Raw genomic sequence first — 17,298 nt, 5'->3', positions numbered from 1 at the left:
CAGAGATGTACTTGTTACCATTAAGAATCAGCCACTTTACTATGACTGCATGACGTATGCCATCAATTCTCAAAAAGTCTCTAATATTTGCTGTGATATACTCGGTATTTGTCACCTCTGAAACAGGACCCAATTCCTTCTCATGTGCAAAAATGGGATGCTCAGTGCCCATTTCATGACAAAATTCAAAGAGCTGATTATGGTTCACAAGGGACTTACAGACATTTTAAAGTTCAACTTATATGACCACTGCTTGAAAAAAACAGTGCTTTGACTCAGATCTCATGCACGTGTCTTAATTCCCACATTAAGCAAATTTCTAGGACAGCTTTCTTTCATTGACAAAACATTGCTAAGATCAGACACATACTGTCTCAAAAAGATGCAGAAAAACTAGTCCATGCCTTTGTCACTTCCAGGCTGGATTACTGCAATTCCCTCCTATCAGGCTGCACCAGTAGGTCCCTCAAGACTCTCCAGCTGGTCCAAAATGCTGCTGCCCGCATCTTGACGAGAACTAGTAGAAGAGACCATGTCTCTCCTGTACTGGCTTCTCTGCATTGGCTCCCTGTCAAATTTAGAATAGAATTCAAAATTCTCCTTCTAACAAACAAAGTCCGCAACAGTCAGACTCCTTCATACCTGATAGAGCTCATAGTCCCCGATTACCCAGCCAGAACCCTTCGCTCCCAGGATGCAGGGTTACTTGTGGCTCCTAAAGGTTCTAAAAGTAGAATGGGAGCCAGAGCCTTCAGCTATCAGGCTCCCCTCCTGTGGAACCGTCTCCCAGTTTCGGTCCGGGATGCAGACACCCTGTCAACCTTTAAGAGCAGACTAAAGACCTTCCTTTTTGATCAGGCTTATAGTTAGGGCTGCTTAGGCTAGCCCTTAGATGTGTTGCTATTGGTTTAGGCTGCTGGGGGATCTCCCATGGTGCACTGGGCTTCTCTCTCCTCCTCTCTTCCCTCTGTCCTCCTATATGTGTCATATATAAATCATACTCATATGTATTACTAACTCGTCTTCTTCTCCGGAGCTTTCGGGCTCCCCTCATCCCAGATCCCGGGTGCTGCTGGGAGGAGGCTGCAGACCTGAGGAGGCTCAAGCTGCCACCCGTAGCTCCACCTGCTCACATCCCTGTCTGTCCATCAGTCTCTTCCCTTTCTCTCTCTCTTTATCTCTGTCCCACTCTTTTCTTCTGCGTATCTGTCTTCCTCCATTATCTGTCTTTGTCTCTGCTCCGCTCTCCTGCTCTCTTTCCCCCCAACCGGTCAAAGCAGAAGGCCGTCCCCATTGAGCTTTGGTCTGCTCGACGTTCCTGCCTGTTAAAAGGAAGGTTTTCGTTGCTGCTGTTGCAGGATGTGCTTGCTCATGGAGAATTGTTGGGTGTAAATTCATTGAAGGAGTGTGGTACTAGACCTGCTCTACCTGAAAAGTGTCATGAGATAGTTTTGTTGTGATTTGGCACTATATAAATAAAATTGACTTGACTTATCAAAGGACCCAGAGGAAGAATTTGAGCAGGGAGATGCAGCATGTAATGTTGCATAGGAATTACATCATTACATTATTATAGTTATTATTTGTGTCAGACTCAATACACTTTGCACCGATTTAACAGGGGCAAAAAGTAGCTGAACAAACTCAATCAAGTCCAAAACAAACTGAACATATTCATTTTTCTCTATACTGTTCAACAGAAAAGGCATGATCTTCAGCAATATCAGCATTTGCCCAGAGGACTGTTTTAAGTTTATCATTAGATGCCAAGGTACTGACACTGATAGGACAGTTTGTCACGCACATCTATTGATGAAAAAGGAAAACTCTGCAAAGCTGAATTGAACATTTCTAACTCAACATGTCCAGAGAAAACAAGGTATTTTAACACTTTATTTCCATGGGTGCAACACCCTCAAGAATGATGAGCATTATGTCCTGTGGAGTTTGCTGAATAAGCTCAAAGGCTAGAAAATCAACCAGCTTGCTTCTCCTGTTTATCCCATAGCTGGTTTTGAGGGCTGATTTCAAGTAATTTGTGCTAGCCCTTTTGATTTCAATGCACTGTCTGTGTTTTTCCACTGTCTTTTTGGTAAAACTGTGTTCGTCAAAATTCCTTTGCATTTCCTCAAAGGTACATTCACAGCGCCTACATTTACTGTAGGCAAAACCCAGTGGCGGCCCTCAGCAATTTGGTGCCCCAGGAAATATTTTTCCTGGAGCCTCCTGGCTGTTGTTGTGGTGTGCGATGCATTCTCAATGTGGGGGGCTTGACGAAGTCTCACATACATTTTTACAAACATTCAAATAAAGATGTATTGGTTGATTGGCTCCCTCCAGTGGCCAATTTTGTTGCTACCCAAAAATTGAACTTTCATTTAAAATAAAAAGGAGATAATGATTGTCATCGAGAGTCTTTAATTAAAGAGTTCAATAAACAGAAAGTATGTACACACACACACACACACACACACACACATATATATATATACAGTATATATATATACACACATATATATGTGTGTGTGTGTGACGCATGTGACGTCATATTTGCTGGTGAGCGTGGGAGTCGAGATACACTCTACTTTGGGAGTGGACATGAATGATGTGTGTGTGTGTGTGTGTGTGTGTGTGTGTGTGTGTGTGTGTGTACATACTTTCTGTTTATTGAACTCTTTAATTAAAGACTCTCGATGACAATCATTATCTCCTTTTTATTTTAAATGAAAGTTCAATATATATATATACATACATATACATATATATACATATACATATATATTCATATACATATATATACATATACATATATACATACATACATATATACATATATATATACATATATACATATACATATATATACATATATATACACATATGTATACATATATACACATATATGTATACATATATACATATATATACATATATACATACATATATACATATATATATGTATATTCATGTTGTGCAAGTGTGTCACCACATACTGAAACAACAGCTTCAAATAAATCTGTTTCACCATTCTGTGTTTGGATTTTGATCCCATTATACAGCAACTGTAAGTCTTCATCACCACACTGTAATGATTGCCGCTCACCTGTGCTTTTTCATGTGACGTCATATTTGCTGGTGAGCGTGGGAGTCCAGATACACTCTACTTTGGGAGTGGACATGAATGATGCCCATCTGTGCTTTATGTTATATGTAACTCTCCTTGGTGGTGAAGCCGTGACCGAGTTTAACACAACTGCTCATAAAAAAACTACCACCAGAGCTGCCAAGTCTCACGCTTTGAGAGTGAGAGTCACGCAATTAAGCCTCTTTTCACGCCACACTTGCCAATTCACACGCTCAATTGCCAAAGTTGATTTGCTTATATTCCACAAAATCTGTTTAAATTGGCGTTAAAAAGGGCACACTGACCAGAGGTCTCACTCTTGGGATTTTCTGGAACTTGGCAGCTCTGACTGCAGAGGTACAGTAATGTCTTCGTCTGGTGTTCATCTTTTTCCTGCACGTCAACTTCCTGACGATTATGCCGATCTCTACAAATGGCGCCCGAACCATGTCATGAACGCCTCGGATTTCAGCTATGCCTGCTTTCCCAGTGAGGCCTGACGTTATTCCAGCGGGAGTGAGCTCAAGACAATAGCCAGGGTCCACTCTCTTCTGCCGGTGTCAGAGCTTTGGTGGACATAGACAGCTAGGGCTACATCGTCTTTCACCACTAGCAGGAGGAGCTAGAGGGCCACACCGCGGTTGTCTACAGACTGGCCATCTGACAGGGATTACGGTGGCAGAGTCGTTTTGGACCCGGACTCTCAACCAACTCTGCTGCGGTGAGTGCATGGAAGGACTGATGCTTTCGTTATGCACCAAGTGCCGCCGCTTTGAAGAAGGAAGAGGACTGGCTGTAGCTAATGGGTCTGGTGTTCAACGTACATTGCTGGCAATCACAGCGGGAAAGCAAGACAACTTTTTCACAGCTATGGCTTCACAGGACTTTATTGGAATATGTGAGTTGTGTGGGTTTGAAAAGATTTGATTCAAGAGGTCAAGTTTAAGGAGAGTTATCTGTAAATTCATGCTTTTGCTGTGTTGTTCTCATTCGTGTTCATTCAGAATTTTCGAATTAACCTTTGAAATTTACTGTTGAATTTATTTTTTCTATTTCTTTTCTTGTTTTTTTTTTTTTTACTCTTTGCTTACTGTTGGTCAGTAAAGATGTGTGGAGGGGGTTTACCGGGGTATGACTGGAATTTTGGGGATCCCGTGGCGATCTTGGGGATCTTTGTGGTGCATTGTCTGCTGATGTTCAGAACCTTGCTACTCAGGTTAGACTGTTACAGCTTCAGGTACCTCAAGTTCAGTCTGCGCTAACTCAGACATTTGAATTGCTGAGCAGCTTGCTGAATCCCTTCCCCAGATCTTCCCCCTGCCTCAGGCTGGGGCCTCGCAGTATCGGCTGTCATTCCATGCATCAATGGAGAGGTATTTTGGATACGGTTTAGGGACTGGATGAGCCACTTTCAACCTTTTTCACACACCTAATGGGGGAATTCAAGCATTTGAATAAGCCCTGTGTCCGAACAGATTGAAATTGTTTGTCGGCACCTGTCAGACCAGTAAAGATATGCCTTATATGGCTCTTCTCTAGGGTGGATTTCTGACCTCTTGCTCAACGCTCATGAGTTGCACTCAGCCTTGGGCCCAGTGTCCTCTGAGAGAAATCTGAGAGAAAGGTGGTTGTAACGATTCCATGAGGTTTAATTCAAGCAGCAGTGGTTCCCCCAGCAGTGGCCCCACCGTCAACCTTGTACAACAGCCTCTCACCTGGGTCAGGCTATGGAAACTGAGATTTTGGTGGATCTTTCATGGCAGTCGTGGATTCAGGAGTTAATATTTCAGCCATGCACCCCTCAACTCTGAGGGAGTGTGGAATATCGGAGGATAGGATTGATCCATGGGACTTTAGCTCTATGGAGCTTGCTGTTGCAGGGTGTTGCTTGTCATCTGGCCTGGTCTGGCTTCAAACCCAACTGCTCGGATGACTGTTCAGTCACCGCCTAGCAGTTATCCCAGAACTCTCTTGCCCTATCCTTTTTGGGACTGACTTTATGATTCCAGCTGATGTACATATGCACCCTGTGGCAGGGAGAATATGGCTTGGGGAGAACAGCATGTCCGCTCCAGTGCTGTCTGATGAGGAGCAGAAGGACTTAGATAGCCATATTGCATTCTTGAGCCGTGACAAGATGAAAATGGGTATTCTCGATAAAGTGAACGATGCAGTACTTCCTGAGAGTGGAAAGAAGGAACTCGTGCATACTTTGGTAGAATTCTATCATCTTCTTGAGGGCAGGCTTGGCCGCACCTCTCTTGTTGAGCATTCGATAGAAATGGGCACTGCAAAGCCGGTGTGTCTGCCACCCTATCACACATTCTCACGGAAGAGAAAGACAATTGGGTAACAGGTTTCCAAGATGCTTGAAGATGGCACTATCGGGCTCACTAGTGGGCCGTGGGCTTCTCCCATCATCACTGTTGATGGGAAGGATTCTAAGTCTGCTGAACCACGTTTTTGTGTGGACTACAGGAAGGTACTGTAAACAAGGTGACAGTCAAGGATTCATACCCCCTACTGCGGGTGGATGAGTCACTCGACTTCCTTGCACAGGGCAGGTACATGTCGACACTTGACCTCGCTCAAGGTCTACTGGCAAGTGTCTGTGGCACCAGATTCCCGCCCTAAGATGGCCGCATGGGGTTATACCAATTCAGGGTGATGCCATTCAGTCGGTCAAATGCGCCAGCAACATTCCAGAAATTAATTAATTCGGTCCTGGCTGGTCTGACCTAAAAGTGTTGCTTGGTGTACCTAGATGATATTGTCATCGCCTCCCTGACCTTCTCTCAGCACCTGGATGACCTCACTGAGGTTTTCACCCACCTGACAGACACTGGGTAGTCCTTGAAATTCTCAAAGTGCCATTTTTGTAAGTCCTCCCTCCAGTATCTCAGCTACATTGTCACTCGGGAAGGCTTGAGCCCAGATGAGGAAAAGGTCTCGGCTATGAAATACTTCACCAGGCATTGGAGTGTCAAACAGGTCAAGCAATTCCTTAGGATGACAAGCTATTACTGCAGATTCATCCAGGCCTATGCTGTGGCAGAGCTGCTCATTGCGCTGATGAGATGGGGCTGCATTTGTGTGGACTGTGGATTGCCAGCAGGCGTTTGATGATCTGAGGTCAAGACTGTATACTGTGCCAGTCTTGGTTCTCCCGGATTTTGAGGAGCCATTCGCTGTACATAGCGATGCATTTGATGTGGGTCTAGGTGCAGCTTTGATCCAGATGGATGAGAGGGGGTGTGAGAGAGCAGTGGCTTATGCGAGCCGCACCCTGTCTAAATCTGAACGTCCATATTCCACTTCGGAAAAAGAATGCTTTAGTGTGATATGGGCCCTGGAGCACTTCCGGCCATATATCGAGGGGACCCACATTTCAGTGGTGACAGACCATAACAGTCTGCATTGGCTGATGTCCCGCCCTACTCTGTCTGCTCGGTTGGCAAGGTGGTGCCTTAGATTTCAGGACTTTGATTTTGAGGTAGCCCACAAGCTGGGTGCAGTGAATTCTGTCCCCAATGCTCTGTCACGCAATCCGGTTTCACCCAGCAAGGTGGTTGACATGCTTCCCAACCATGCGACAGTGGGATCTCTGAACCTTAGGACTCAGCCCTGCTGGTGCTGACTGACAAAGGGCAGTTGCGTACGCTACAAGATGCTGATGCATCCATGATTTCTCTGCGCTCTGAGCTGGAGAGTGACTCCTGTGTTGATTTGTCGTCATGACCGTCTGGTTTACTTCAAGGACAGGAGGGGGTCATGTTGACCTCCCTTTTTATGTAACCACTTTCCTCAGAAACACACCGATGGAGTATTTTCATGACCACCCGATGGCAGGCCACATAGAGATTGCGAAGACCCAGGGGCGACTCCAGAAGCGAGTGTAGGGCATGAGGGGTGATGTCAAACGATACGTGCTGTCTTGTTCTACCTGCCAGTTCAGTTTGCCAACAAATCATAAACTAGGTGGACTCCTTCAGCCGGTTGTGGCTTCTTTCCCTTGGGAGTTTGCTAGTGTTAAATTTGTGGGGCCACTGCCGAGATCATCTGGTGGTAATGAGTACATTCTGGTCTTCACAGACTATTTCACTATGTGGGTTGAGATATGCCCATTAGGCGAGGCAACGGCACGGGTCGCTGCTGAAAAGCTCCTGTCTAAAGTCTTTGCCAGACATGGATCACCAAAGCATCTGGTGTCAGATAGGGGCGTCCAGTTTGTCAACAATATGTTTGAGTCTGTCGTCTCAATGTTGGGTACTGTCCATAGGCTGACTACAGCCTATCACCCGCAATCTAACCTTACTGAGCCAGTGAATCGCAAAATCAAAATTGCTCCAAACATGGGGAGTGGAATCGTTATCTCACGCTTATCAGTTTTTTGCTGAGAACAGCCCCCCCATCAGAACACTGGTGATTCGCCGGCCTTCCTCCTTTAGGCAGGGATCTTGCCATACCACTGGACTTGTGGTAGCAACCTGAGCAGAAGCTTCCTCCAGAGAATGTAGAGGTGTACATCGGAGATGTCTGTGGCTCTGCAGGATGCGTACAACAGCCAGTCATGATACGCTTAAATGTCACTATGACATGAAACAGAGACAGGTTGTTTTCGGGGTTGGTGACTTGGTGCAGCTGAGGACTCACCCGCACTCGGATGCGTCTGCGGGGTTTGCCACTAAGTTGGCCCCCTTATTCAAAGGTCCTTACAAGGTTAAGTGAGTGATGTCAGAACTGAACTACAGGTTGACACAGATCTCTGATGGTTCTGATGCCAGGTGCATCATGTTGCCAACATGCTTACGTTTTTCACCTGGGATGGGGACGCGCAGTCTGAAGGGTGTCTGCTTGCCCCTCCTTTGAATGCTGCCCAAGAGGAGGTGACTGATGGGGATGACAGTGGGGCAGAGGACTATAGTTTTGACTTTCTTTTTACCGGATGGTTGACACAGATCTCTGATGGTTCTGATGCCGGGTGCATCATGTTGCCAACATGCTTACGTTTTTCACCTGGGATGGGGGCGCGCAGTCTGAAGGGTGTCTGCTTGCCCCTCCTTTGAATGCTGCCCAAGAGGAGGTGACTGATGGGGATGACAGTGGGCCAGAGGACTATAGTTTTGACTTTCTTTTTACCGGAGGGTCCTACCCCCCCCCCCCCCCCCCCCCTGCTGTGGAGAGTGGGGAGCGAGTGCAACCTGCAGGCCAGGATTTATCACCTTTTGGGGTGGTCGAAGAGGATGGGGAGGCCTCTGGTTCCTTCCCTGTCCCTCATGCTTCTTTGTCTCCTCCTTGCCCCTCCTGATATTTTCTCAGACCACAGCGCACACCTAGAGTGAACTCGGTGAGGCTCTGCGCATTGGTCTCACCCTTGTTTCACCCAGGAGCTTGATTTATGAGGGGGGGGGGGTTTGTTTTTTTTTGGGAGGGGGTGTTAATTTTTCTCCTTTCACTGTGTTTTTGTCATCAGCTTATTTATTTATTTATTTGGTGGGTGGGGGGTATGTTTTTAGTGTGTTTCTTGTGTTTCTTTGCCGTGTGTGGCTGTTGGGGGAGAGCACTTTCGTTTTGTGATGGCCTGTTAGTTTTGGGGCCTTTTCTCTGTTGTTGGATGTTCTGTTTGGGTCTCGCGTTTGTGTTTGGAAGATATTACCACATCTGTATGTATGTCTGCAGTGTGTTGCAGGTTTTGTGGCACCGCTGTATTTTTTTTCATTAGCACCAATGTTTTTCTTTCTTGTGGGTGTGTGTTTTAGTTTAATTTTCTTCCCTCCTGAGGCCTGAGGTCAGCCCATTGTTTTATTCAACACAACAACTGCTTGTAATAAAACTACTGCTGAGGTAATGTCTTCATCTGGGGTTCATCTTTTTCCTGCACGTCGACTCCCCTAAGATTACCCAGATCTCTACAACACTCGTCAATATCATTAACTTTTGATAAAGCAAACAGTCTGATTGCAGCAAGTTTTGACCTAAACTTGGTGTCTATGTTTCCAAAGTATAATATACCATCAGATACTTATTGACAGAAGCATGTAACCCCAGGGGACTGCATATCTGTATTTCATCAGTATACAAAATCACCTGCAAAGCTGAAGGTTGTACTGAAAAAATGGGTGGGATTTGAAAAGGCTCCCATCAATAAAGTCATATCAAAACCCAACTTTGGGGCAGCTCTGTGGTGTGGTGTTGATCATATCAAAAATTCTGGAGTTTGACATCAACTGTTCAAGACTCTTAATCAGGGGTATATAGTAAAAAAAAATGTTTTCGATTGCAAGAACCCTTGATTGTCCTTTCTTAACTCTACAAACTCTATGAGAAATCACTATCTCCTCTCGTTGAACTGGGTTGAAAAGCTTTTGAATCGTGCTGTCCAGCTAGTATGTAGTGGCCGTTATGGAGAAATTATCCCGAATATTGTCCAATGTTGCCAATGCCTCCTCTTGGAGCTGCTCCATACTATCTAAGTGTCTTTCGAAGACCCTCCTCATTGTGCCCCTCAAGGTATTAAGAAGAGCAGCTTGATACTGTTGGATTCCAGAGACACTGCTGACGCTCCTCTGAAACATTTAAAAAGCAAAAAAAGTATAAGACACATCCTTTTTGTCCATAACCTAGACCTGATATACGGTATGTCTTATCAAGACTCCAAAAAAATCAAGATTTTATACCAAAATAGTCACTGTCTTATCACAGCAAGTTTATCGAGTTTATGTATTTTTAGGATAACATGCAATTTCTTTTGCCAGACCCTTTCAGCCCACCGACATGACCATTGATTGCGAAAAGAAATAGATGGTAAGGAATCTTAATTTTTTTTGTATGTATTCCTGTCACAAAAGATGGGACTTTTGTTGCTCTGACAATGGGATTGATTGTAAAATGATCCATAAATATAAATGGAATTGTCAGTTTTCATACTTACTAGAAAGCGTACATTACATGAGCAGATTTGTTTGATTTTATTTAAATTTACTATTGATTTTTATTAATATTGAAGAATAAAATGATTCATCTGGTGTATTGGAAGGGGTATTTACATACAATTTAAAAAAAATATTAAAATAATGGCACTGAATATTGGTAGTGCAATACCTGGGACAGGTGTCATTGTTCCTGGATATTGATTGCAAATGCAGCTGCACGTCTTTTAAGATTCTCACTTAATGCAACAGCTCTTTCCTGTAGACATGATATGTACAATTAGAGTTATGCCTTGTTTGACCCAAGTGTTATCTGTATCTCCTACTATGTCTGTATTTCCTTTTAATTTGAAATAAACAGGAAGTGTTGCACTAACAGTATAATGTCAAAATAAAAAAATTAACAAGTCAAAAAGGAGCAGATCAGAAAACAAGGAGGCTTTGTACTAAAATATGACCAAAATATAATAAGGGAGTTGTCTAATATTATCATGGAAGAAAGACAACATTACATTACCTGATGATCAGCATGTTGAATCTGAAAATCCTCAGGCTCCTGCTGCGACATTTCATCTGGGGTGATGGTTGTGTTAACTTCACTGCTGGTCCTTTGCATCCCTCTTGTTTGAATATTTGAAACGAATATGTTGTGCACACACTTCCCCTCACGCTATTTGCAGTCACGTCTGGCATGTGACGGTTAGAAGAAGAAGGCGAAGCCAATAGTTGTGTTGAATTGGATCCCAGTGAGACAAAGTATATTTTTTACATTAAAAGGTGCTTTGAACTGTTGGTAAATCAATTATTTTCTTGAACTTTACACTGCAGTTTTAGTCATTGTGAAAGCCGTGGCTTGGCTAACTTAGCTATCATCGACGCTAGCCGTCATACACCAGACTGAAATCTGTACAACGGATAGACACACAACACGTAGCTAAATTCACTTAGCTACCGCTCGCTCAACTAAATGGAATAAGTCTGCACTAGTTTAGGGGGAAAGTCTGTTCCAGCCAGTTCCACCCAGTTCTTCATATTTGACACTGACCTTGTGCCATGTGAAGCCCCAGTCCAGACTAGAATGAAAACATTCAGTCAAGCCTGTGGTGTTGCCATTGGCGTCGCCACCATTATGGGTCCAGACCCACCCACTTATTATGGTAAAAGTGGGTGGGTCCACCCACTTTTACCATAATTTGGGGACATTTTCTGGTCAAAATTCAATACATCAATGTATGTACTAGGTTATTAAGATGCTTGATCTTTGAGAACCGATTATCAGTCCGTACCATTTATTTTGTAATACAATTTCATCTGGACAACCCCCCCCCCTCCCCCAAGCTCCACTTGGTTTGGTCTATGCGCGCACCTGCGAGAGATTGAGCAAGGCTTCATTGCTGAAGTGCAGGAACAGTCTATGACTGCAGTGGACCAGAGCAGAGACAATCAGTGGACAGGTGTGCGAGCGCTGTAAAGCCAAAATATTTTCTATGCGATCATCCCCCATCCATAAAGGTAACGTTAAGGACTGTACATACGCATCTTTTGAGCCCAAGCGACCCCAACCAGGGGGACAGAGTGAGGTGCTGCACTACAGACGATCTTTGAACACGCTAGTAGGCTCCAATCCTGACATGTAGCATACCAAAATGATGGAGAGAAACTCAGCTAAAAGCACACACGAAGCACTGCCAACCAAACGAAACACAGCTCACAACCCAAGCAAGTATGTCAGCGTGTAACAAAAACACGAAAACGGCGTTTCTGCTTCTGCACATTACACCACCTCATGCTACCCGATGCATGCAAATGGCACATACTATCTCCCCCTTCCCCGTGTGTTCCTGACCCCTGCCTCTGCCCTCTCCATCTCTCTTGGGGTGGCAGCGCCTGTTGGCTGCAGCCTGCCCCGCCCAGGCTTGGTGGTGCGGCTCCGCGTCCGTCTGCGACGCCTCACTCTCACTTGCCTCCATTGGGTCAACGGACAGCTCAACTTTAGCATACATGTCTGTGTAGGTTCTCATTCATCCAGGTCATCGTAGATCGAAGCGAAGTAAAATCTGGTCAACTGGACGTAAGTTTATCTTGAAGACGTTTCACCTCTCATCCGAGAGGCTTCTTCAGTTCTAGTGAAGAGTGTGGAAACTCCAGCTTATAAACCTATGTGGGAGTGGTCAGTGCTATTGTGGTGGAAACGACCCTCCCGAGACTCACCTGGCCTCCCCAAACGACAGTCGTTGTGCGGTGTCAGGGAGTTTCAGGGGTGGTCGTTAGGGAGTTTCACCGACCACTCAGATGCTAATGGACTGTGCTGGCATCAGCCGTTCCACATGGGTCTTTCAGCTGAACTCTTTGGGGAAGCTTTGAAAGGACTTGGTTGTAAATAGGTGAGAGGAAATGTCGCAGTCCACCTCCTCTGTTCAAAGATGGTTTCTCTATCCTGACGCGGATGGCTTCTTTAACTCCTCTTTCAAACCATCTGTCCTCTCTGTCGAGGATTTGAACATGGTCGTCCTGGAAGGAGTGGCTTTCCTCCTTGAGGTGGAGGAAAACCGCTGAGTCCTGTCCTCCAGAGTTGGCTCTTCTATGTTGGGCCATGCGCTTGTTGAGGGGCTGTTTGGTTTCCCCTATGTAGAGATCCGTGCAGGCCTCACTGCATCTGACAGCGTATACCAGATTGCTTTTCTGGCTGTGAGGGGTGGGATCTTTGGGGTGAACCAGTCTTTGTCTCAGAGTGTTGTCTGGTTTAAAAGACACAGGGATGCGGTGCTTGTTATAGATTCTCCTTAATTTCTCAGAAACCCCTGCCACATAGGGGATCACTATGTTTTTTCTCCTGCCTTCTTCACCTTCCCTCCTCCTGGAGCTCTCCTCCTTTCTGGACCTGGAAGAGGATTTTACAAAGGTCCAGTCTGGGAAGCCACAAGTTTTAAGTGCTCTTTTCAGATGCTGCTGTTCTTTTTTCCGGCCTTGGACGCTGGTGGGGATGGTCTCCGCTCGGTGTTGCAGCGTCCTGATGACACCTAACTTGTGCTCCAGAGGATGGTGAGAGTCAAAAAGCAAGTATTGGTCAGTGTGGGTGGGTTTCCTGTACACATCCACCCTCAGGCTCCTGTCCTCTTGAATGTAGACGTCGCAGTCCAAAAAGGGCAGATGGTTGTCTTTCACATCCTCTCTGGTGAACTTGATGTTGACGTCTACCGAGTTGATGTGTGCTGTAAACGGTTGTACCTCCTGAACCTTGATCTTCACCCAGGTGTCATCAACGTATCGGAACCAGTGGGTGGGGGAGGGTCCACTGAAGGAAGTCAGGGCCCTCTGTTCCACCTCTTCCATGTATAGGTTGGCCACGATAGGAGATACGGGAGAACCCATGGCACAGCCGTGTTTTTGCCTGAAAAACTTCCCTCTGTACTGGAAGTAAGTTGTGTTCAGGCAAAGGTCCAGAAGTTGGCAGATTTGGTCCGGATTGAGGTTGGTCCTGTTGCTGAGGGTGTTGTCCAGCTGTAGGCGTTTCCGCACTGTTTCCACAGCCTCCACGGTAGGGACGCAGGTGAATAAGGAGGTCACATCGTAGGACACCATGGTCTCATCTGGGTCCAGCTTGAGTTCTCTAACCTTGTTCACGAAGTCCATGGAATTCTGGACGTGGTGGGGGGTTTTCCCTACCAAGGGGGCTAAGATGGTGGCGACGTGTTTGGCGATGTTGTACGTCACATACACAACAAATGTATGTGTGCTGTTGTTAAATTCTGAAATGTACCATTATTACTTTCAATCTGTAATAATTGTGACAGCTTGTGATAGTTGTATCAGGCTTTGAGTTGTGTAATGGCATTTCGCCTTGGGCTCGATCCCTTGGTGACAAATAAAACACATCTTGACATCTTGAATTGTGTAATCGCTTCTTACCCATTCACACTGTGGAAATGAAATTCATGCGTGCGAGGACGGCTGCCCGGCGGGGATAGGCGTCCATCCCTCCAGCCTCTGCATATCGATGATCTGCACATTGATGGAGTGGAAACCCTTACGATGAACGTAAGCGTGTTCCTCATGGGACGGCGCTTTTATGGCAACATGAGTGCAGTCAATGGCTCAGATTACATGAGAGAATTAAGGGGAACTCATTGTAATGATTAGCTATTGCTGCAAATTGCACTTTAATATTGACCTGTTCAACTGCACCGGAAGGAAATTTAATGTACCTGCGGGAGAGGCGGATGATCAGGTCAACCACCCAGGGCATGGCCCGGCTGAGGGTCGAATGATTCACCCCGGGACGGTCCGTCATCTCCCGCTGGAAGGCTTTTTTGTGCCCGATGTATGTGCGGTTATCAAATAATGTCAGTTACCAAACACCGCCACAGGGTGTCGCCAACGGACCAAAGTGCAGTTAATGCAAGAATTGGCTTTCCGCCAACTTCTACGGCACCTCCGGAGTTGGCGTGAAACAGCGCAAGAATCAACAAACTTTTCGTATTGATACATCTGAACGTGAGCGTCGATCCTGCCGTACGCAAGTTTTTCTTGCGTAAACCGCGTTGATATATGAGGCCCCTGTTCAGGTGAGAGGTTGGTCCTTTCTGCTAGAGTGTTTTCCTTCGGAAGTTTTCTCTTGACTGTCTGTACAGCATCTCCTGTGGGGATGCATGTGAACAGGGATGTCACATCATATGAAACCATGGTTTCTTCAGGGTCTAGATTGATTTGTTTGATTTTGACAGCAAAGTCCATGGAAATTATTATGTTGTGGGGGTTGCTGACAACCAGTGGAGAAAGGCTAGTGGCAAGATACTTACCAACATTGTAGGTTACGGAGGTGATGCTAATCACAATGGGTCTGAGTGGGGCGCCATCTTTATGGATTTTTAGAGTTTTTTAGTCGTGTTCTCTGGACCCCTGCCTAATCGGACCAACGACGACATGTTAAGCCACATGTCATTGTTCAAACGCTGGCTGTGGAGGTGGTGTCAAGCAAACCAAGTGGGCTTCATAAATAATTGGAAAACTTTGGGGGAGACCTGGTCTGATTAGGAGAGACGGCATTCATCCCACATTGGATGGTGCTGCTCTCATTTCTAGAAATACGGAAGTTTATAATACCAAAACATGACAACCCAGAGTTCAGACCAGGAGGCAGAGCTGCCATTTTACATGCTTCTCTGCACGTTCACCAGGGCAGTTACCCACCCAAAACTACATAGAGACTGCGTCTGTCCCCCGACCATGTTACGTTTATTCAGTCCAATTCTACTCAGGAGTCAATCAGAAAACCTAATCAATATTAACACAACCACTGAATTATCTCAAAAGAATATAAAAATTAGATGTGAACTATTAAATATCAGATCTCTGATGCCAAAAACTGAATTCGTGAAAGAATTGATATCTGACAATTGCACTGACCTGCTCTGTCTCACTGAAACCTGGCTGCATGTTGATGACTATGTTAGTCTAAATGAATTCACTTCTCCCAAACCCATTAAAGTCACGTTCATTGAGAGCCTTGTTTAGTCCAGATGAACTGAACCCAGGAGCGTTTATCTCCTTGGTGTGGTTCATTTTGGTTGGTGTGAACGCTGGCCTTGAACTCTGGTGCGGAACAGTCAACCGCTCTAACGCTCATATTCCTCGAGGCTCTGGCCGAGGAGGTGGAGTTGCTGCCATTTTTGACAAAAGTTTAGTAATGAATCCCAAACCAATACTAAATTTCAATTCATTTGAAAGCCTGATTCTCAATTTGTCTCATTCAGCCTGGAAAAATCTACAGCCACTTTTATTTATTAGTGTGTACCACCCTCCTGGTCCTTATTCTGAATTCTGATTTGAATTTTCAGAGTTTACACCCAGTTTAGTTCACAAAACAGATAAAGTCATTATTATAGGTGACTTCAATATTCATGTGGATGTTGATAATGACAGTCTGGGGGCTGCATTTATATCTCTTCTAGACTCAATTGGTTTCCATCCATCTGTTCATGAACCTACTCACTGTTACAACCACACTCTCGACCTCGCCCAAACATATGGAATAGAAGCTGAACATCTAGTTGTATTTCCACAGAACGCGCTTTTGTCTGACCATCAATTAATTCCTTTCAAACTAATTGACTATGCTCCACTAAGAAAAACTGTAGTTTCTAGATGGTTGTCTGATCAGGCTGTAGCTAGATTTAAGGAAGCGATTCCATTGGCGCTAAATTCAATGTCATGTCCCATTATAAAAGAAGATGCTGTTGTCAACCTCAGTCCCTCCCAAATTGATCATTTTATCGATAGTGCAGCAGGCACCTTATGATCAACTTTGGACTCACCAAAAAAGAAAACTACGAATCCAAGGAAACAAGCACCTTGGTACAATTCCAAAGCCAGACAGCTTAAACAAAAAATTCAGAAACTGGAGAGAATATGGTGCTCCTCCAAACTGGAGAAGTCACTTACAGTCCGGCAAGATAGCCTTAAAAGTCATAAGAAAACCCTTCCTAAAACTAGAGCAGCCTAATACTTTGCACTAATCGCTAAACACAAGAACAACCCCGGGTTCCTCTTCAGTACTGTAGTCAGACTAACAGAGAGCTACAGCTCCATTGAGCCAAGTATTCCTGTGTCCCTGGGTAGCAAAGATTTCATGGTCTTCTTCAGTGACAAAATTCTACGGATTAGAGAGAAAATTCTTCTCCTCCTGCCATCAGCTGACCTCACAAACCAAACATACACTTTGAAAGTTTTTCTACCATTAGCCTTCATAAGCTTAGTACAATAATTTCCTCCTCTAAACCATCCACCTGTCTTCTAGACCCCATCCCAACTAAGCTGCGCAAAGACTCTCTACCCCTCGTTAGCACCTCTCTCTTAGATAGGATCAATGTGTCGCTGTCATCTGGTTACGTCCCACAGTCCTTTAAAGTAGCAGTAATTAAACCCCTTCTCAAAAAAACAACCCTGGATCCAGAAGTTTTGGCCAACTACAGACCAATATCAAATCTTCCTTTTCTCTCCAAAATTCTGGAGAAAGCAGTTGCTAAACAGCTCTGTGACTTTCTCCATAGCAACAGCTTATTAAAGGATTTCCAGTCAGGTTTTAGGATTCATCATAGCACAGAAACAGCACTAGTCAAAGTTACCAATGACCGCTTACTGGCATCAGATGAGGGACTCAACTCTGTGCTGGTCTTATTAGATCTTAGTGCAGCTTTTGATACCTCTGACCACCATATCCTTCTACAGAGATTGGAACATGCCATT

The 17,298-nt window shown here is 45.0% G+C and overlaps 1 protein-coding gene and 1 pseudogene across 1 annotated transcript in view; both read right to left on the bottom strand.

Moving 5' to 3' along the window:
- cacna1ba (calcium channel, voltage-dependent, N type, alpha 1B subunit, a) overlaps nt 1–17,298 on the bottom strand; it is a 268,054-nt gene that overhangs the window by 240,675 nt on the left and 10,081 nt on the right. The window lies entirely within an intron of this gene.
- Nucleotides 1,760–10,669, bottom strand: LOC147260394 (uncharacterized; annotated as a pseudogene).

The sequence above is a fragment of the Aulostomus chinensis genome, chromosome 6 (genome assembly GCF_037954235.1).
Source record: "Aulostomus chinensis isolate RoL2024-O1b breed Wild chromosome 6, RoL_Achi_v1.0, whole genome shotgun sequence".
Taxonomy (NCBI): domain Eukaryota; kingdom Metazoa; phylum Chordata; class Actinopteri; order Syngnathiformes; family Aulostomidae; genus Aulostomus; species Aulostomus chinensis.
This window is presented reverse-complemented; position numbering and strand designations above follow the sequence as displayed.